At 37.0% G+C, this 22,159-nt stretch overlaps 1 protein-coding gene across 2 annotated transcripts in view; it reads right to left on the bottom strand.

Moving 5' to 3' along the window:
- Raph1 (Ras association (RalGDS/AF-6) and pleckstrin homology domains 1) overlaps nt 1-17,285 on the bottom strand; it is a 96,563-nt gene extending 79,278 nt beyond the window's left edge. For both annotated transcript variants that reach the window (XM_076866904.2, XM_076866905.2), the window contains exon 1: nt 17,060-17,285. The gene's annotated coding sequence lies outside the window, so the exon portion shown is untranslated. The remainder of the gene's footprint in view (nt 1-17,059) is intronic.
- Between the last annotated feature and the right edge of the window lie 4,874 nt (nt 17,286-22,159).

Genomic DNA, 22,159 nt, shown 5'->3' with positions numbered 1-22,159 from the left:
AATAAAACTGGGGCTAAGGAAGTTACAATTGTTAAAAGACATTATCACCACTAAAGAAATGCTAAAGACTTTGCCCAGAGATAAAGAGAAAGATGGCTCAAGGGCAGCCCAGGAGCTGGCAAGACCACACCCATCTCCACGCCCCCCACCCCACCCCAAGGAAGTAAAAGTAAAAATTCTCTAGAGACTAGTGGGCTACCCTTCTTGCACAAGGGGGCCTAGGAATTTTTTTCGTCATGCTCAGCTACCCAGGCACTCATGGGCTGCTACAGCCAGGGTCCCTGGAAGAATGGCTACTACTCAAGATGGCAGCAGACCTTGGTGTCAACCACATGGTGTTGCTTCTGCAGGAATGCAAGAAGCTGGAGTTAGGTGGTCAAGAAGGCTTCCACAATATTTCAAAGGAAGGCCTGGGAGGCCAGGCAAAGTGTAGCACAGTGAGAATCCCTGAGGGCAACCCCTGATAGGGAAAGCTTGGAGATGTGAGGAGGCAGCCAAAGCTGCAGTAGAGACTCCCAAGATTAAAAAATTACAGTAATGTAGGACATCATCCTAAGAAAGCTGCAGGAAGAGCAGAGACAAGCCAACAGAAAGGCCACTTGGGCTGCAACCAATAAGGCCACAGGGGAGAGCCACACAAGCCCTTTGGAGGGGATATCATGACACTGAGCTACAGGACTTGTTTGCCCAGCTAGACTTCAGTCTTGCTTTGGTCCCATCCCTTCTTTCCATGCCCCTATCTTTGTGAATGGAAATTTTTACTTTGTAAATGTAATATTTAGTACCATTATATACTGGATACTTGTAAATTGCTTTTAATTTCATAGAAGCTCATAATGGGAGATTGCCTTGAGCCTCAGAGAAGACTTTGGACTTGAACTTTGAATAAACTTGGAATTGCTGAAACTATGGAAATTCTTGGGAATGGACTGAATGTATTTTTGCATTGTCAGATGAGTATGAGCTTTTGGGAGCCAGGGGTGGAATGCTATGGTTTGGATATATGGTGTCCCCAAAAAGCTCATGGGAGAGACAATGAGAGAGGATTCAGAGGGGAAATGATAGGGTTTTGAGTGCCTTAATCCAGTGAATTAGTCACCTGATGGGATTCAGTGGTAACTGAAAGTAGGCTGAAGGAGGCAGGGAATTGGGGGTGTAGTTTTGAGTATATATTTGTATCTGGCAAGTAGAGATCTCTCTCTACTTTCTGGTCATCATGTGATCTGCTTCCCTCTACCACACTCTGTTTTGATGATGTCCTGACTCACCTTGAGCCCTAAGGAATGGAGCTGGCTGTCTATAAACTGAGACCTCTTAAACTATGAGCCCTATTGAACTCTTCTTCATTTAAAATTGTTCTGGTCAGATCTTTTAGTCACAGCAGTGAAAAAGCTGACTAAAACATAAGCTATACTTCATACTTTATTAAAATTAAGAACTTCTGCTCTGTGACAACATCAAGTGTAAGATAAGCCATAGACTGAAAGACAAAAATTGCAAAAAACACATCTAACAAAAGATGTTATCCAAGATTACAAAATTTTTAAAGCTCAACACTAAGAAGACAAATCATGTGCTGAAAAAAATGAACCAATGACTTTAATCAACACCTGATCAAATAGGATAAACAGATGGCAAATTAGCATGTGAAAAGGTGTTCCAGTTCATTTATCATCAGGAAAATGTAAATTAAAACTATATACTCTATGTATCTATTAGAATGGTCAAAATCCAAAACATTGACATTATCAAATGCTGATGAGGATGTAAAACAGTAGGAACATTCCTTGCTCATGGAAATGCAAAAGGGTACAGATAGTTTGGCAGTTTCTTACAAAACTAAACGATCCAGCAGTGCACTCTTTAGTATTTACCCAAAAACTGTGTCCACACAAAAACTTGCATATGGATGTTTATAGCAGTTTTATTCATAATCACCAAAACTTGGAGGCAACTAGCACATCATTTAGTAGGTAAATGGATAAATGAACCATGCTATCAAACCAAGAAAAGACACAGGAAACTTAAATACGTATCTCTAAGTGAAAGAAACCAATCTGAAAAAGTTACATAAGGTATGATTCCAACTATATGACATTCTGAAAAAGGAAATACTGGAGATAGTAAAATGATCAGTGGTTGCCAAGGGTTTAGGATGGGGGGATGATAAATATGAGGAATGTAGAGATTCTCAGTGCATTGAAAATACTATGCATGATACTATAATATGGATATATCTCCATACATTTATCCAGACACCAAAAATGTTAACTCCAAAAGCAAAGCATTATATAAACTGAATCAAATATACAAGTGTGGCAGGGATGTTGATGACAGGGGAGACTCAGCATGTGGTGGGACGACCGGGGGTTAGGGGATATGCATAAAATCTCTGTACCTTCTTAATTTTGCTGTGAATCTAAAACAGTTCTTAAAACTAGTCTTTAATTTAAAAAATTTGTTTTTTAAGAATTAAATTTGAACATAATTCTAGATTCAAGTGGAAGTAATTCCGTACTTAATTTACTAAAAATATCAGGCGTAACTTTTCATCTAAGACTACTACTGGGCTGAAGTGGTGTCCAATGCATGTAATCAATCCCAGCTGAAAGGTTAAAGCAGGAAGATTGTGAATTCAAGGCCAGCCCCAGTAATTTAGTGAGGCCCTACTCAACAAGATTCCATCTCAAAATAAAAAGATACCACTGTATCTCAGTGGTAAAGTGCCACTGGGTTCAGTCGCTGGTACCAAAAAAAAAAAAAAAAAAAAAAAAATCAAACAAATAAACAAACAAACAAAAACACCCCAAAACCAAAACCCTACTACTACCTGAAATAACACTTCTTCTTTTCTTCTTACTCTGTTCATTCAAAAACAACACTAAATGAAACTTTACTGTGAAGAGTCAGGCACTGAGCTGGTAAGCACAGGCAATGTAGTTATTTTATTCCCTCCTGCAGGTTTTTAAAATCTCTCACAAAATAACTAAATTTTGTAACTTTTATGCTCTTTAAAACTCAATGCATATACATTTACAATATTTTAATTCTGAAATGTTCTTTTGTTATATAAACAAGGAAAAAAAGAGGTATTTTTTAAGATAAATTATGTAGAAAGGACACATTCAGCAATCTCAGAGTAAATAATTTTTATTCTTTCATCATAAGCACTCATTAGGTAACTATTGAAATATTTTTTTAAAAAAACTCACCCACAAAAAAAAAACTAAAACAAACAACAATTGTTTTAAACTCATTAAAATAAATAAACAGACCCAACCCTGACTGGATATTACATTTTTATTTGACTGCACAAGATGATCAAGAATTAAATGTTCCCCAAAAAAAGTTCACAGGAAGAAAAAGCACTCTAGGAGTCTATTGACCAAATAATCATCTCAATTATCTACATAGATGTCACAACACAAGAGTTAATGCATTTTAGGCAATTCTCCAATATCAGTTTTACAGCTAGGGCAGCTAACGTTTCTTTAGAGCAAACACTTTTCGTTCCACTGTAAATAAACATAAACAACAATGCTTTCAGTCAAAACTCTTAATAAACATTTGCAACAATACAATCCTCATGGATTAAAAATACTACAAAACCCCTTATCCTAATAACTAAACTTGAAACATACTAAAGAAAAAATAATATCCATCAAATTGGCAAAAAGCATGATAAAACCAGGATTAGGAGGATGTGAACAATGGGAACATTTTGGTGGAGACATATTTTCCTCACCATTTTGGAAAGCAATTTAGAGATTACATATATTAAGATTTAGCAATACCATTTCTAAGTGCCCAACTCAGAGAGACAAGCACCAGGAGAAAGGTAAAATGATGCTGACTGTGGCCTCTTAACCATCTAACTGCCATGGGAAAAATGGAAAAATGGTTTATTCTGATAAAAGAAAATAAGCTGGATTTATAAGAACCAGTATGGATAATGTCAATCCTATGGAGTTAAAAATGTACTTTTTACGAAGGTTAGCATAAAAAACTCAAACCCACAGAACAGCAATAAAATTTTATGAATAAACCAATTTTATGAATAAATCGGGTATGGAGGCACACACTTGTAATCTCAGCTACTCAGGTGACTGAAGAAGGATTGCAAGTTCAAGGCCTGTATGGGCGATTTAGCAAGACCCTGTCTCAAAATAAGATTTTAAAAGGCTGGGGATGTATGTAGCTCAGTGGTACAGTGCTTGCCTGGCATGCAAAAGGCTCTGGATTTGACTCCCAGTACTGCCAAATAAATAAAGAAAATTCTGTGAATATACACATGTGTATGAAATAGTACTGAAATGTGCATGGGACAAAATAAATTATCCTGAAGAGAGCTTTCATTGTACATGCTACATGTCTTACTTGAAGCAAATATAAATAACAAATTACTGCTGGAGGTGAATATGTGCATGTCTATATATTCTACTTGGGTTTAAAGATAACTTTAAAAAAATTCAAAATGTTTAGACAAAGATTGCACACAAGTAGGCTCAGCAAAATCAAACACTCTGAATGGAAGAAACAGAACTAAACTGTGTACCCCAAAATGAGTTAAACAAATATATACACACATGAGAAAATATAGCAAAAATCTTAACTATGGTCATTTCTGGGTGGTAGGAATATGTTTTATTGTCTTTATTTATTTTCTGTTGCATATTTCCATTAATATTATCAGTAAAAAAAAAAGCAAACCATAAAATACACACTCAAGAAAATCCTCTGATAAAAACATATGCTCCCAATAAACTGATAGGATTCGATTTTACTTCTGATTTTAAAAATATCAGACTATATTAATAAAGATAATCCTCAATAAATGAGTATCCACAACCATATAAGCCAAAAGAATTGTGCCAACAGACAGTCTAAACTTCTGGTTTTATATTTCTAAAAGTATCTCTTTTGGTTTCCTCTATTTCTAGAGGAATATGATATCTACAAATCAGATATCATAAGGAAAATAGAAATACCAAATCTTAATTTATATTATTAAAATAAAGCATGTGTAAAGGATGATTTGGCCATTTAAAAAATAGAAACAGGAGAGCATAATGTTTATATAACATTCTAAGGCAAAGGAAATACATGAGACTACCAGGAAAAATTAAAAACATAAATTAAAGAAATAAGTGGACAGATACACCATATTAATGAATTGGAAGATGCAATATTATTGTCAATTCTCCCCAAACTGATTAGATGGTTGATGTAATTACAAACAATATCCCAAGCAAACTTCTTTATTTTTTTATGGAAACTTACAGGGTGATTCTAAACTTTATATGGAAAAACAAATGACTAAAAATAGCCACAACAATCTTGAAGATTGAAGCACTTACTGTATTTGATGTTAGGACTATATTTAAGACAATGCAGTATGGGCAAAAGGACATGAAATTAAATCAATGTAACATATTGGTGAGTCTATACAAAATGATTTTCAACAAGGATGTCAAAGTTCAAGTAGGTAATGAGAAAAAGAAAGCGTTAACAAATGATGCTGGGAAACTAGGTAAAATATGGGGGGAGGAGAGTTTCAATCCCCACGCTCATACCATAAGCAAAAATTAATTTGAAATGGATTACAGATTGCAATTCAAGAGGTAAAATTATAAAGCTCCTAGGAGAAAATACATAATTATATCTTTTCAACTTTGGTAATAGCAATTTATTAAAACAAGAAAACACTAACTATAAAAGAAAAAAATAATAATTTTGGTGAAGTCCAGTGTAAAAACTTCTGCTTTTTGAAAGACACTACTAAAAAATAAATGGGAAAGCCACAAATAAAAATATTCACATATACATCTGATAAAGGGCTTATATGTAAAATATACCAAGAATTGTTACAACTTAATAAAAACATATATATCCCAATTTTTAAAATGGAAAAAGATTTGTATAGCTACTTTCAAAATGGCTAACAAGAACATGAAAACTAGATCAACAGTATTTATAATCTGAGAAATACAAATTAAAACTACAATGAGAGATCACTATATCCAGGAAGATTGACAATACCAAGTGTTTAGACTTAGAGCAATAAGAAACACTATTTAATTGCTATTGGATATATAACATGGTACATCTTTGGAAAAATTCACCCATTTCTTAAAAAGTTAAAAATATACGTACCTTATAACCTAGCATGCCCTCATAGGAATTTATCTAAGAAAAATGAAAACATGTCCACAGATATCCTACCACCATTATCTGTAAAAGCCAAAAATGGGAAAAGCACACAAAACATAGTATATATACACATTGGAATAACATTCAGCAATAAAAAAAGAACTAATCTAGGCAATACGGAACAATCTAAAAATCATTATTCTGCATGAAAACAAGCCAGGCAGGGGTGTGGAGAACAGGCTGTTAGGAGATGGGTTAAGAGTGGCATAAAATCCAAAAGTATACAAAGAAACTTTAGGGGATAATGGAAATATTTGTTTTTTTTTGGGGGGGGAAGGGGGGGGCGGGTACACGGGATTGAACTCAGGGACACTTGACCACTGAGCCACATCCCCAATCCTATTTTATATTTTATCTAGAGACAGGGTCTCGGGGCTGGGATTGTGGCTCAGTGGTAGAGTGCTTGCCTAGCACAGGCAGGACCTGGGTTCGATTCTCAGCACCACATAAAAATAAAGGCATTGTGTTGTGTCCATCTACACCTAAAAAAAAAAAAAAAAAAAAAGATCAGAGACAGGGTCTCATTGAGTTGCTTAGTGCCTCACTTTTGCTGAGGCTGGCTTTGAACTCTCGATTCTCTTGCCTCAGCCTACCGAGCTGCTGGGATTACAGGCGTGTGCCACTGCACCTGACCAATATTTGCTATCTTGTTGTAATGGTTTAATAAGTGTTATGAAAACTTATCAAATTGTATGCTTTAATATATGCAGTTTATTATAAAAAATTATATCAACAAAGTGGTAAAAATAATTTTTTATAAAACAAGCAAGCTGGGGGGGCCAGGGTTGTGGCTGAGTAAGAGTTCAAGTAGAGCGCTCCTCTAGCATGCATGAGGTGCTGGGTCCGATCCCCAGCACCATACAAAAATAAAATAAAAGTACTGTGTCCATCTACAACTAAAAAATATATATTAAAAAAAAAAGCCAAAATACTTCATAGCAGAATTAGAGTTAGAAGTTAAGGCTGTGGGCTGTCTGTAAAAAGGATACAAAATAGGGCTGGGGTCATGGTTCAGTGTTCAAGTGCCTCTCAGTTCAATCCCTGGTACCCCCCTCCCCACAAAAAAGAAGTCAAGACAGTGACTATTCATGAGAGTGCTGAGGTATTGAGAAGTCAATGAAGAACAATTCTGACACACTGGTAATTTTCTTTTATCTGTGTACTAGTTATACAGGAATTGAAAACATGTACACTTCTGATAATGTGCACTTTTCTTAATATAGTTCAAAAAAGGAACATCTACCAATCCCTCTCCTTTATCCAAGTAGAGTCACAAAAAGACTCCTACAAAAATGTTCACAGTTGTTTCCTTCATTATTCCAAAGTGGAACCAGATCTGTTGCTCATCAACAGGAAACTGGATAAGCAATTTATGGCATATACATACAACTGAATATTACTCAGCAATAAAAAGAAACTATTGATATATGCAATAACAAAGAAATCTAAAATTATGCTGAGTACAAGAAGCTAGAGACAAAATATACATAGATAAGATTCAATTAACATGAAGTTACAGAACAGGAAAAACTTACCTGGTGTGAAGCAATTGTGACTGAAGTTGCTTCGGAGATGGTAAGAAGTTGAGACTAAAAAGGTCAATGATAGAGTCATGGGAAATATTTTATGTCTTGCTAGGGGTACTAAGGGGAAAAAAATCTTACTACGGACATGAAAAAAATTCTATCAAATACTACTGAATAATTAAACTTATATTTAATTGGTACTTCTGATTTACCTGAACAATTTCTGAAAGAAAAATGCAAAATCCAAATTTAGGCTTTTGAAACAGGTCTACAGTTTCTGAAACAGGTTCCACAGTTTCAACTGTGGGAAAGAACAAATTTTATTAAGGTCTCACTTTGCTGACATTTACCTCCTTTTTTTCAAAAACATTATTTTCCAGTTAGAGAACCAGAATGTCTTGTCCATAGTCATTCTATTTTTAAGATGGCATAAGAATATTATACAGTATGAAATGAAATAATATGAAAGGCTCATTATGAACAATATAAATTCAATTAATAATGTTTTCAAGGGGCTGGGGCTATGGCTGAGCGGTAGCGCACTTGCCTGGCATGAGTGAGGCACTGGGTTCGATTCTCAGCACCACATATAAATAAATAAAATAAACAAATAAAGGTTAACCAACAACTTAAATATATACACATACATGTACACACACACACATATATACATATATGTGTGTAAATGTTTTCAAAACTGAGGTGATTCATACCTTAGGAGATGAGTGATAATTCAGTAGATATCATATTAGAAGTTCTATTTTTATTTAATCTTTATCTTAATATATATGTGTATTCTAACTATAATATATATCTTTTAACATGCAGGGTGACACTGACATCTTTACTGTGGCCACCTCTCAGACAGTCATACATATAAAGTAAGCTAAGTATTCAGGTAGTAAGCAATTCTAAGTCTCAAGAGGAAGAGTGATAGTATTTGCTACATTTTTTTTCAGTAATGAAATAATTTACCTTTTTTGTAAACTGTTACCAGAGACTGGTGTTCCAGTAAATAATTTCCTTAATAGAAACAATGATTGATGAAAAATTGTAACACAAAATCTGAAGCAGCTTTCATGAAGCAGCTGCTTTGACCTTAATAAAAGAAAGCTGGGGATGAGGATGTTGAATTTTAAAAACCAAATACTGCAGCAAAAGAGAAGATGAAGCAAGAAAAGAGCCAAGGGTTCCAGGATGTTATTGATGTGGTTGAGGAGTGACCTTAGCATTTTGTAGCAAACAGCTTTACTGGCTGTCTCATAGAAAAGTATTTTAAAAGAGTTGATATTTGGGCTTGCTGAGTTGTGGCTCAGTGGTAGAGCCCTCCCCTTGCATATGTGAGGCCCTGATTTTGATCCTCAGCACATTAAAAAAAATAAATAAATAAAAATAAAGATATTGTGTCCATCTACAACTAAAAAAAATATATATAAAAAGAGTTGATATTTAAAAGATGAGTTAAGTATTTATCTTTTACATCAACAAAAACTAAATTTGATAACTTTTCATGATTGACAAGTGGTTGTGGCAATATGCTACCTAGCTTTTATTTTTAAAAAACAAAAACATGGTAAATCTGCCTGTCCCTTAAAGGTAAGAGAGCTTAAAACTTAGGAATAACTGTATTCTGAAAAAAACAAAAACAAAAACTCTCATACCTGTACATTCATTCTGTTTGAACAGAGAAGCCATTTCTAACATTAAAACACCTTCCAATAGCATTCAATGTATCTTGAATTGGTTTGCAAGAACAGCCTACTGATATAAGAAAAGCAAACTCTAAGTCAAACCTGTATAAACACTGGACAGAAACTTAATTATGAGTATTTGCATTCAGAAAGTACAGCCAAATATGTACCTGCTCTTTTGATTACAAGTTCCTTAATGAGTTTCCTTTCGATTAATAACAATATCAAAAACAAGTACCAAAGAAAACAGATTTAAGACTCAGACTTTGGAAATTCCCTATCACCAAGTACTAAAAACCAATATTTTCATGTTCACTGCTTTTGCTTTAAAATGTACAATTTATTTTTGAAACATAGGGTAAACAAAAAGGTTTTTTAACCATTGCTAACACTTGCGAGGCATACTACTCACAGATATGGGGGAATCACTAATTTCCTTCACCATTTTCCAATGTAATCTGTTACAATATGAAATAAACCAATGAGCCAAGAAATAATTATCCTTTATAAATAAAATAAACAGTAGATTTAATGCGAACTATAAAGAATTCCTTAAAGGGGTTGGAATTGTGGCTCAACGGTAGAGTGCTCGCCTAGCATGCCCAGGGCCCTGGGTTTGATCCTCAGCACCACATAAAAATAAATGAATGCGGGGGTGCTGGGGTTGTGGCTCAATGGCAGAGCGTGCCTCACACAGGGTTAGATCCTCACACCAAATAAAAATGAATAAACAAAATAAAGATATTGCATCCATCCATAACTAAAAAATATTTTTAAAAAATAAAAAATGAAATAAAAAAATGAAAGGAATAAAGGTATTAAAGAAAAAAACATTACAAACTCTTAAAAAAAAAAGAATTCCTTAAATAAGGGCTTTCATGAAAACCTTATCACTGAATTTCTATCATGTACACTTAAGGGACCAAGGGGTATATTTTAGACGAGTAAAACCAGGTGTGATACTCCAGAACAAAATGAGATGTAAGACAGTACACAATTAACTACAACATAAAGCAAAGCAAGTAAGGCCTATAGGCATGATGAAGAAAGTAATTAATTCTGCTTTCACAGCTTCAGAGAGATGCACAGCAATGCAGCTGGGTCCAAAGGATAAATAGGTTTTTGACTGGAAAAATCAGGGAGAAAAACTATGCTTGGAAATTGTGCATAGAGGACTGAGGCATGCACAATTCTTTATGACATAAAGAATATATTTATATTTGCAAGTTACAGTAGTTGTCTTGTGGTTCTGACTTAGCTAACACTTTTCTTGACATCTCAAATTTAGTAAAATTGTCCTAAAGGGTTAAGGCATTCCATTTTTTAAAGTGTAGTTACAAAAGTGACTTATGATTCTATAGTATTTGGGTCTATCTACTATTTTTACAGTCAATTTTCACTACACGTTACCATTCTTCAAGGAGCTTATATTATAATAGTCTTACAGAATGATAAAACATTATCATAGACCTCTCAATCTTGCTTTTTTTCTGCATCTAATGAACTGTCTCACTTTTCCAAATCTAATCTCTTCACCTTTTTTTTTTTTGGTACTGGGGATTGAATTCAGAAGCACTTGACCACTGAGCCACATCCCCAGCCCTATTTTGTATTTTATATAAAGACAGGGTCTCACTGAGTTGCTTGCCATTGCTGAGGCCAGCTTTGAACTCACAATCCTCCTGCCTGGGATTATAGGCGGGTGCCACTGCGCACCGGGCTCTTCACTTGTTTTTAACTCCTAGGTCTGCTTTTTTGTAGACCCAGCTTCTTCAATCACATTCTCTACCAAGTCCTGTCTTAAAGTGCCACTTAAAATGGCATCCTTTTTATTTTGGAGAATATTTGTCTCTTTGCTTTCTTGATTATGCCTAGATGCGCCTAATGCAGAGAAACAGTATGCATTTTATTAACAGCATATATTTTTAAAGTATATATTTCTTTTAAAAATCCAGTGTATAAACCATGAATCATGTGCTTTAAGATACTAACCTCAAAGTGTGGTAAATATTTTAGATTAAAATAATAGCATGGGATGAAACTTTAGAAATTATAAATCTGGAAGTTGACTACTATTTCACAATAAAATTTTTCTGGATGAAGTTTTATATGAGTATCCCATGTAAAACTGGCTAAAGTGTTGCTAATGTTATTTTTTTGTTCAAGTACATTATGTTAACTTCTTATAAGCTGAAGAAGGTGTGAATTAGGTATTTTAGTTACAGTCTTATGACCACCTAAATAACACGTTTACTTTATTTATTTATTTATTTATTTATTTATTTATTGTACTGAAGTTTGAACTAAGGGGCACTGGACCACTGAGCCACATCCCCAGCCCCATTTTGTATTTTTTATTTAGAGACAGGGTCTCACTGAATTGCTTAGTGCCTCGCCACTACTGAGGCTAGCTTCGAACTCGAAATCCTCCTGCCTCAACCTCCCAAGCTGTTGGGATTATAGGCATGTGCCATGGCATCCCAGCAACATGTTTACTTTTTAAAATACATTTTTAGTTGTAGATGGACACAGTAGTTTTATTTTATCTATTTATTATTATGTGTTGATGAGGATCGAACCCAGTGTCTTGCACATGTGAGACAAGCACTCTACCGCTGAGCCACAACCCCAGCCCTGAAAAATCTTGCTTTAATTTTGCCCAGATAATAGCTGCAAGTAGGCAGTGTTTTGTTTGCAGCTTTTAAGGGTCCACTCTGTAGCCTCAACTATATGAATCCAAAACTTAAAAATAATAAACAATAATCTCTTCTTCCAAAATTGACTTAATAACAATATTTAACAACTGCTTATAAGGCAAATAAGAAAAACTCAAAACTTGCAATGAGCTATAAAAAACCTAATTTGTAATATGAGAACTTACTGTTACGTGTTCATTGTTACTAAGCAAAATGACTAACACAGGATGAGTATGCTCCCAAAGAAATGTGCCTAGGTCTTGTTTATTAATTGAGTACCATGCATATGCCACAGTAAGGTATTGCTGAGACAATTATAAATAGATCTGCACAAGAACTGGATTTCTAAAATGAAATCTACTTCAGTCTATGGCCTTCCTTATCAATGACCATTTAAAATTCACAAGCACAGAGACAGTAAAGACAGAATGTCTGCCCCCTACAAAATTAATTATATATAACCATGTAGTACTACGATCTTCAATGTGTTAAAAATTTTAAACATACACACGTGTACATACATATACATATATGATAATAGGAAGGTGCCAAGACCATTCAGTAAGAAAAAGATAATCCTTTCAACAAACAGTGCTGAAAGGACTACAGACAAAAAGAATGAAGTTAATACCTTATGTAAACCATATACAAAATTCACTCAAAATGGATCTAAGATATAAATTTAAGAGCTAAGACGACAAAACTCCTAGAATAAAGTATAAGGGGAAAACTTCACAAACTGCATTTGACAATGATTTCTTGAACATGACCCAAAAAAGCATAGGCAACAACAGAAAAAAAGAAATTTAATGGGGCTGGGGCTACAGCTCAGTGGTAGAGCACTTGCCTAGCATGTATGTATGAGGCACCAGATTCAATCCTCAGCACCACATAAGGTATTTGTCCATCTATTTCTAAAAATATTATGTGTTACAAGAAAATATCAAGACAGTGAAAAGGCAACCCACAAAATGGAAGAAAATGTTTGTAAATCATATATTTAATAAGGGGTTAATATCCAGAGTAAATAAAAACACTCCTACGACTCAACAACAACAACAAAACTACAAACACAATTTAAAAATGAATAAAGGACTTGAATAGACATTCCTCCAAAGATATACCAATGGCCAAAAAGCACATGAAAAGATGGTCATCATTACTAATCATTCATTAGGAAAATCCAAATCCAAACCACAATGAGACACCATTTCACACATATAGCAGCAATCATGGAAAACTTGTGTGTATGAGCTGGGGCTGTTGCTCAGTGGTAAAGTGCTTGCCTTGCATGTGTGATACACTGGGTTCAATCCTCAGCACCACATAAAAATAAATAAAAATATAGGTATTGTGTCTATATACAACTGAATACAATTTTTTAAAAAGTGTGTGTGTATATATACCCAAGTATATGTAAATACACATAAATATATTCATATGTGTACATACACACATATATGTGTGGAGATACATATATACATATATACACACATATATACATATATACATATATATGTATATTTATACACATATATTAAGAAAGGAACTGGGGGCACAGCTCAGTGGCAGAGTATGTGCAGGGTCCTGCCTTCAATCCACAGCACCACAGGGGGGATGGGGGGAGAAGAATTGACAAGAATATGGAGAAATCTGAAAACCTGTACACAGCTAGTAGGGATGTAACATGTCACAACTGCTGTGGAAAACAATATGGTAGTTTCCCCCAAAATTATCATATGACCTAACAATTCCACTTCTGGGTATACACCCCAAAGAACTGAAATAAGGGACTCAGACAGCTGTACCCCAATGCTCACAGCAGTATTATTCACAATAACCAAACAGTAGAAACAATTCAAATGTCCATAAATGTGTTATACATATATAATGGCACATTACTTAGTCTTAAAAAGGAATGAAAGCACACACTCAGCTACTCAGGAGGCTGAGACAGGAAAATTTCAAGTTTAAAGCAAGTCTGAGCAATTATCCAGATCCTGTCTCAAAAATAAAAAGGTCTGGGGGCTGGGGTTGTGGCTCAGTGGTAGCATGCTTGCCTAGTATGTGTGAGGCACTGGGTTTGATTCTCAGCACCACATACAAATAAATAAAAACAAAAGTCCATCAACAATTAAAAAATATTAAAAAAAAAAAAAGGTCTGGGAATGTACCTCAGTGGTAGGATGCTTGCCTAGCATGCCCAAAGCCCTGGGTTCAACTCTTAGTGCTGGAAGGGGTGGGAAAGAAATTCTGATACACTTTATAAGTTTAAAGATATTTTAAGAAAAGGAAAGAAATTCTGATACACATTAGAGGATGGATGGATCCTGATTACATTATGCTAAACGACATAAGTCAAACACAAAAGAACAAATGTTTGATTCAACTTGTATGAAGTACCGGGAGTAGTCAAATTCATAAAGACAGAAATAGAAAAATTATTACTAGAGGCTGAAGGGTAGGTGGAGAATTATAGTTTAATGGGTAGAATTTCAGCTTGGGGATAATGAAAAAGTTCTGGAGATGGGTAATGTAATAGTTGCACAACAGTATCAATACACTTAATACCACTAAAAATAGCACCAAAAAAGGGCAAATTTTATGTTATATAATTTACCACAAAGTTTTTTTTAAAAAAGTGTGTGTTGTTTATTTTACTACAGTAGTAGTACAGGAAAATTGTTAAGAATGCAAGCTTAAGAATTAGGCTGCTACTTTATAGCTCTGTAGTTTTAGGGCAAGTAACGTATTATCTGTACCTATTTTCTCAAATAATAATGAATCTATTGAATAAGTTTATAGTGAGGATTCAATAAGTCAATAAAGTGCTTAAATTAATGTATTTCATATAGTAGTCACTTTTATCCTCAAAAGACAATGGTCAAAAATACCTTTTCAGAAAACAAACTGTTAAAAACTGTGAAAACATACCATGTGCTCCATATGCCACTCCTTTCAGTCAATAAATAACCTTCTATGTAATCTTAGTGACCCTGGTGTTACTAAAGTGTCACTAAAACATTAGTTGCTGCTTCTAACAATCAGCAATACTCATCACAAGGAAAGATCTACAAATAATTAATAAATTCAAACAAAAGAGAGCAGCAATTCAAACAACACAAAATATTTAATGCAAAAAGAAATCAGGTATTAAGCTTTGCAGATATTTTTGTACTTACTTGAACAGAGCTATATCCAGACACACACACACACACACACACACATAAACAAAACAGACAATATGAAAGACTCAAGAAGAGCTAAAAACCTTTCTGTGTCTCTGTTTTGCCCCTCCCCCAATGATCCTCAGGCTCAATTCAGCTCTCAAAGGAAAGCACCACCTCCAGGTGGAATGTCTTCCCCTCTCCAACTGCATCTGTTGAAATCCTACCCATCCTTAACGCCAACGATTCAAAGGATTTTCCCCCAATGCCCATAATATAAAATCAACCTCTCTCCTCGACTACCTTATTCTACATCTTTACTTCAATATTTATTATATAATGTGCCATATTACAATTACCTATATCCACTTTTTACCCGCCCTCCCCTCAAAAAACCTCAGAGATCAGTAGGAAAGGAAAAAAAGGAATTAACATTTGCTAAACACCCCAGTGTCAGGAGAGGTGCTATTATTTTCGCATACATTATCTCATTTATCCTGATGACAACTATCTGGGGAAGTGTAAACAGGTGGTGTTATTCCTGTTTACTGATAGGGAACTACTTAAGAGTTCAACAGATTATCCAGGTTGCCGGCCAATTCCAGTGCATATGGAACTGGTTTCCTACCCGCTTCCCTCCACCCAGCTCCAAAGAGCTCTTTGAACCATCCCAAGTTGTAGTTCTTGTTCACTCTGTGTCCTTTACTCTGCCTGAGAGTAGGTATTTCACATATGTCTACTGAATTTAATATTCTCATGGATTCAATACCACTCTTTAACAATCCGATCACGCCTCACCCCTAGCCCGTTACCTTTAGGGTTCTTTTACAGTGGACTTCACACACTAGGCAGCTCTCCATATCTCCATGGGAAATGCTGCAGACAACATCAACCCTTATTGGAAGACCAAGTAAAGAATCTATCCATTCTCCCACATTGCCCCCAATGCTCTTCCTACAGAGTATAAGAAATGTAATACACAAGATTCATGTTAACAATGTGAAACCCATAAGCTCTTATTTCACACTAAGCCACGTCTTCGTGCATACAAGGTATAAGGCAAACGCGGTTTCCAACTCACACAGTGGGGCCACCCTAAGACATTGCCTAATTAAGAAAAATACATCGTAGAGACCACCTTAAAACGAAGGCATCCCAACTAATACTATTACACTGCCGCCTCCCTTTCTGCCCCCACCCCCAATGAACTGCAGTTTAGATTTCCGGCGGGAATGTACACGGAAAGATAAAACGGGGCTGAAAAGCATTGGAGCGAGCGATTACTTAGCTTCTTTAATGAGAAGACGCAGAAGGCGCCCCGCCTTTCTAAATCTCTGCACTGAACTCATCTGTGAATGGTGGGGGACATCGAAGCCTGAGCAATACCACAGAGTCACAGGTTTTTGCGGCTGGTTGGCGAACAGTCCCTTCCTCCCTTCGGTCCCGGGCCACCAGCCCCCCAGAGCCAGGTCGGAGAATCCCAACCGCACCCTCTCTAGGCGGCCCAGATCTCATTGTCTCCCTCCGTGCAGCCCCCAGGGACGCGAGGTGCAGCCCAGGCCCGCCGACCCCCACGCACCGGCAGGCTCCTCGCCCGGCGCAGACCAGCCGGCTCGAGATCGGCAGCGACCCCGCCCCAGGCAGCGGTCGCTCGCACCGCGCCCGGATGGCCGGGCCGAGCGCCGGGAAAATGGAGGCAGGAGCGGCGGGAGCGCTCCCGGCCCCGCCGACTCCCTCCCTCGACGCCGAGGGCGAGGAGGAGCACTCACCGCTACAGCCTCTCGGTCCTCCGGCGGCCCCGGCGAACGTCGCGGCCCCGGACAGGGTTGCCACTGCTCGCGCTCCTCCAGCCACCGCCTCCTCCGCAGGCGCGGCGCTCCTTCCCCGGAGACACAGACAGCGCCGGCAGCTCCCGCGCCGCGCGCTCCGTGACTGGCTGACGGACCGACGGACCGACAGGGTGGCGGCGGCCGGGGCGGGGCGGCCGCAGCGCCCCGCGGCGGCGGACCTGAGTGCGGCCGCGTCCGGCCGAGACGCAGAAGGCGGGGCTGAGGGCCGGGCGGCCGAAGGGCGGACCGCCTCGCGCCCGGCCGCGCGCTCCCCGCCCGCCGCCAACCGCTCACTTCCGGCGCAGGCGGCCGCGCGCGCCCCTCCAGCTACTTGGCACTCGCCCTAGCCCCTAGTCCGTGGCCCCCAGCCGGCTGGACTGGCCGGCCCTGGGCTCCCGGCCCTCAGGCGCCCGACCGCACCCAGCCGGGCACTCCTCCGAGCCCCGCCTTTCCTCAGCACGTCCCTGTGAACCGCCTCCAGGAACGAGTGAATCAGAGAATGAATGAGAAATCCCGGTGTGGCCCCACCCGGTGTTGGCCTTTCCTGGGAAGCGAGCCCAAAGGCTTCTGTCCGAGGGCCTCTGGAGACCGTGAAGCTTCGAGCAGATCTGTCAAGGAGCTGCATGCATCTGCCTTTATGCCATCCATGTACTCAGAGATTCTAGAAACGCATCAGATGTTTTCTTAGGCACCTACAGACCATTGTCGTTGAAATCTGAGGCCCTTCTTTAGGAAATCCCAATTCGGTCAAAAATGCTACCTAAAGATCCATGAATATATTGGGAAACTCTTGGAGATTAGGCGTTTCAGTTATCTTTAATTACTTTTTAACTTCGAAATCTGTTTTGTTCCGTGTTTATAATTTATGTCCTCCTTTAATTAAAGTGTTTAGGAGCAGGGTGTTGGCATTTTCCCTTACCACCAAGCTTCAAATTACTCATATACTGCTTATTTTGAAGCAGGTTTGACTTAGGCCAACTTTTAAATTTCAACTTTTGCCCTTACTTTTGACCTTCACCTTCATCTAAAGTTGATCAAAGGAAGGAGAAAATGGAATTAAACTATTTCTGCATGGCTACATACAAAACAACTTCGTTAAATTAAAACAATTGAGGAGTTTGTGGCTCAGTGGTAAAGTGTTCGCCTAGTATGCACGAGGCACTGGGTTCAAACCTCAGCACCACATAAGTGTAAAGTAAAGATATTGTGGTCACCTAAAACTTAAGAATAAAAGAAAAAGAAACAATTGAGGTATTAATTGGAAGTGTTACCTGGAATTGGTTCCAATGATCATTTAACCTTCTTTTTTCATATCTTTTCATCTGCTTGTGAAGTTTCTGTATCCTGAATTTTCACTGATTGAATTGACTATACATTTCTGAAATACTGGCTCCCTTTCTAAGAACCAGAGCATTCATTTCTCTGTTGTAGGGCCAAATCCTGGTTTGGTTAATTGCATTCTTACTTCCTGATATTCTTGAGGACTTTCAAGTGGTTTCGGTCTTTTTTACACAATCTGTTCCAAACTGGTATACAATCTGTCTCAAACTGGTATTTAGAACCACACAATACAGTTACTGGCTGAGTTTCACACTTGAGTAGTCTGTACTTTAGAAATATAACTGCATTTAAAATTTTTAAATTTAGTTGGTGCTTCAATAATTTGGAGTGAAATAATATCTCATAAATCAAAATGGTGCTAGTGATCACTTCCCATAGCCTTCTTTTTGAAACTGTGGAATTCATCATTCATTACCTCTAATTATAATTATTTCAGTAAGCTGTGTTCTTCCCTAAATGAATGTAATACAATAATTTCATTTTGATATCTTCCAAATATCTAGTATTTATAAGTTAATAAATGCTTTAAATCTTTTAGTTGATAATTGCATACAAATGTGTCTGTAGCCTCTCACTTTATTTCCTTTGTGACTAGGTTTGTTGAGATTAAACACATCTATGTGCCAAACCTAATAAATAACCTATTGTTATCAAATGTTATCACTAGGCTCTGTGATGCCTTATAAAGAAGATACTCACTTCAGGGAAATCTCCTTTAAAAAACAGACCATTGAATGTTTTTTAGATAGCTCCTAGTCAACTCTGTCTTATCCAAATGCTTAGGTTAGTTAAGTCTAATTAGAAAACTGATTTTAAGCCAAGGCGTGGTGGCACACGCCTATAAACCCCCTACTCAGGAGGCTGACTCAGGAGGCTGAGGTAGAAGGATCACAAGTTTGAGGCCAACCTGGGCACTTATCAAGTCTGTCTGAAAAATCAAAAATAAAAAGGACTGGGGATGTAGCTTAGTGGTAGAGTTCCCCTGGGTTCAATCACCAGTACCAAAAAAAAAAAAAAAAAAGGAGAAGAAGAAGAAAATATTCCAAGCAGGTTCTTATCAGCGCCATTAAATAATGAAATCACTCATTTGATAGTTTGCTGAGCTCCAACTGAGGCCTTAAAATACAAAAATACAAAGACAAGGCTGCTTCATACCCTCATACAGTCTGCTGGATAAAGGAGGAAAGGAAACCACTTTTAGAAAACAGCCAATTCCCAAATCAGGAAAGCCTGCCCAGTGGGGAGAAGAAGGGAATGTTTAATGACAGGGAGGAGCTAACCAGATAAAGGAGGGACCCATCTTGTCAGACAAAGGCAACAATACCTGTGCTGCTGTGGAAGCAGCCAACAGTGCCAAGACTTAGAGGCCCTGCAAGTAATTACATTTTGTCAGGACAAATCAGTGGGGGGAACGTAGGAATGCCTCATTAATAAGGGGCTCATGTGCTAAACTGAGGAGTTTGAAACTAATATCTGATTTATTTAATAAAGATAAACTCTTTTGAAGTATTTTAGCCCTTGGGTGATGACAACAACCCTGAGGAGATGTGCTGCAAGTCTCAATAGGGGTAGAGTGATATGGGGATAAAATGGGAAAGGGATATGGGGATTACATGATGAAGGGGACATCTCTAGGACTTTATGAATAGTTGAGTCTGAGGGAGAGAATGAAAGAGAAACATCTTAGACAACCCTAAGGATTCTGATTTGGTGACTTTCTCTGAAATAAAGCACTCAGAAGGAGGAACCGGTTTCAGGGAACTGGCTGAGTACCTGTATAAGAAACAGTACCATAAATCTAGGCGTCTCAGAGAATCCTTAGTCCATCATTTCCCAAAATGCACTCTTTAGAACTCTGATTTTATAGGATTTTATTAGATGCAATTCCAAAAATAGTAAAAGTTCCTTTAATCAAGTAAAAAAAGAAAATGCTATCTTAAATAAAGGTCAACAGAGTTCTAAACTAGAGAAGTTTTCAGTGGTTTTAATAATATGTAACTTTTGAGTTCTGAGGTATATATTATTTACATCCCAAATGTATTCCATCATAAAACTCTTTTTCTATTGGAGCAGCTCATAAGACCTTGTGTTTCACAGGACACACTTGGGGAAATGCTGACCTAAACCAGGTTTTAAACCAGGAAAAAAAAGAAGTAGTCCTGAGACATAAAGTGACTCCACAAAGGTTAAATAGCTATATTACTGGAATGTACCGCACTAGAATCCTTATTTTATGATTCCAGTCACAGTCCCTTTCCACAACATTTTGCTGTGTGAGCTACAAATTCATTCCAGAACCTTTCGCCAATCAAAGAAAAAAATGGTATAAAAAATTATGGAGTATGTCCTTTTAAATGAGGCTTCAAGTCAGTAATTTTTAAGGTTATGCTAATTTTTGATGATTACTACTTAATATAAGTTGAAAAGATTTGTACATTGGAAAAGTGGGACAATTATTACCTTACTGTGGTCTTTCTGATAATTGAGAAGGAGAATTATAAGATTAAATCACCTAACTAAATAGGACATTCATCTAGTTATCCTAGTTTCAAAGGTAACTTTAAATAAATTGAGATGAATGGGTAGAAACATTGAAACTCTCCCCAGAAATTTTCATGTTGATTTTCTTCCCCCTTCATACTGGAGAAAATGTCTGGGACTATGAAAATCCATGCCAGGTTTTGACTTCCTCTGGCACAATTCCCCTGATTCTGAAGACACTAATAGGTAATGGATGGGCGGATTTTCTTATCCTAAATTCATAGTCCTAATCCTCAGAGGAGAAGTTTTAGTACTTCCTATTCTTAGAAAAATGAGACAAATTGTTTGTTCCCAAGAGATTTTTGAGGACTCTGGAGCAATTCTCAGTTTAAGAGTAACTTCTATACACATTACATTTGAAATAGTTATCATCATTTTCATTTATGTTTCAATAATTCATAAAGTATTGTTTTTATTTCTAAATGCTGTATTCATCTTTAACAGGCAAGCCCAAAGATCATCATATGTGGGATAAATATATTGAGGAAATGAGAATTAATTTCTTCAAAAATCTAGTAGTCATAAGTAGTGAAGAAAATACTATTATTAAGCCATTTGTCAAAAACTATTTGTGTCCACTGTGTCTCCAGCTCCATGTGTAATCACTAGAGAAATAAAAGAAATAGTATCTGGTATTCAAAAATGACATCACCCACTATTGGAAGGACGGAAGGAAATAGGCTCTCTAATACCCTATAGGGGGGAATATAAATCATTAGGACCTTTTTTAAGTAGGGCAATTTGGCAATAAATATTAAAAAGAGTAAGAATGAAACATTAGTTAGAATATTGTGGGAGAATGGCAAATAACTAGAAATCTCTTAAATGTCCAGCCATAAGAGGTTAGGAGAACAATGATTTCTAGAAGACTATTCATTGATATGAAAAGATGCTCACAGTATGTTAATCAATAAAAAAATACAAACATTAGGAACAATATAAATTTACTTAAAATAGAGGGAAAACCCAGTAGAAACTACAACAAGATAAAAGTGTTTATTGCAGAGTGGTATGATTATGATCCTTTCTTTAATTTCTTTATCTTTAAGCAGTTAATCTGTGTTCTTTAATTGGCAATTAAAATGAGTGAACTAAATCAATATTTATAAAGACAAATTGATCTGCAAAAGAATGTTGAAGAAAACAACATGCCAAGTA

Source organism: Callospermophilus lateralis, chromosome 9 (assembly GCF_048772815.1).
Source record: "Callospermophilus lateralis isolate mCalLat2 chromosome 9, mCalLat2.hap1, whole genome shotgun sequence".
Taxonomy (NCBI): Eukaryota; Metazoa; Chordata; class Mammalia; order Rodentia; family Sciuridae; genus Callospermophilus; species Callospermophilus lateralis.
Note: the sequence above shows the minus strand (reverse complement) of the source record. Positions and strands in the feature narration are given on the sequence as shown.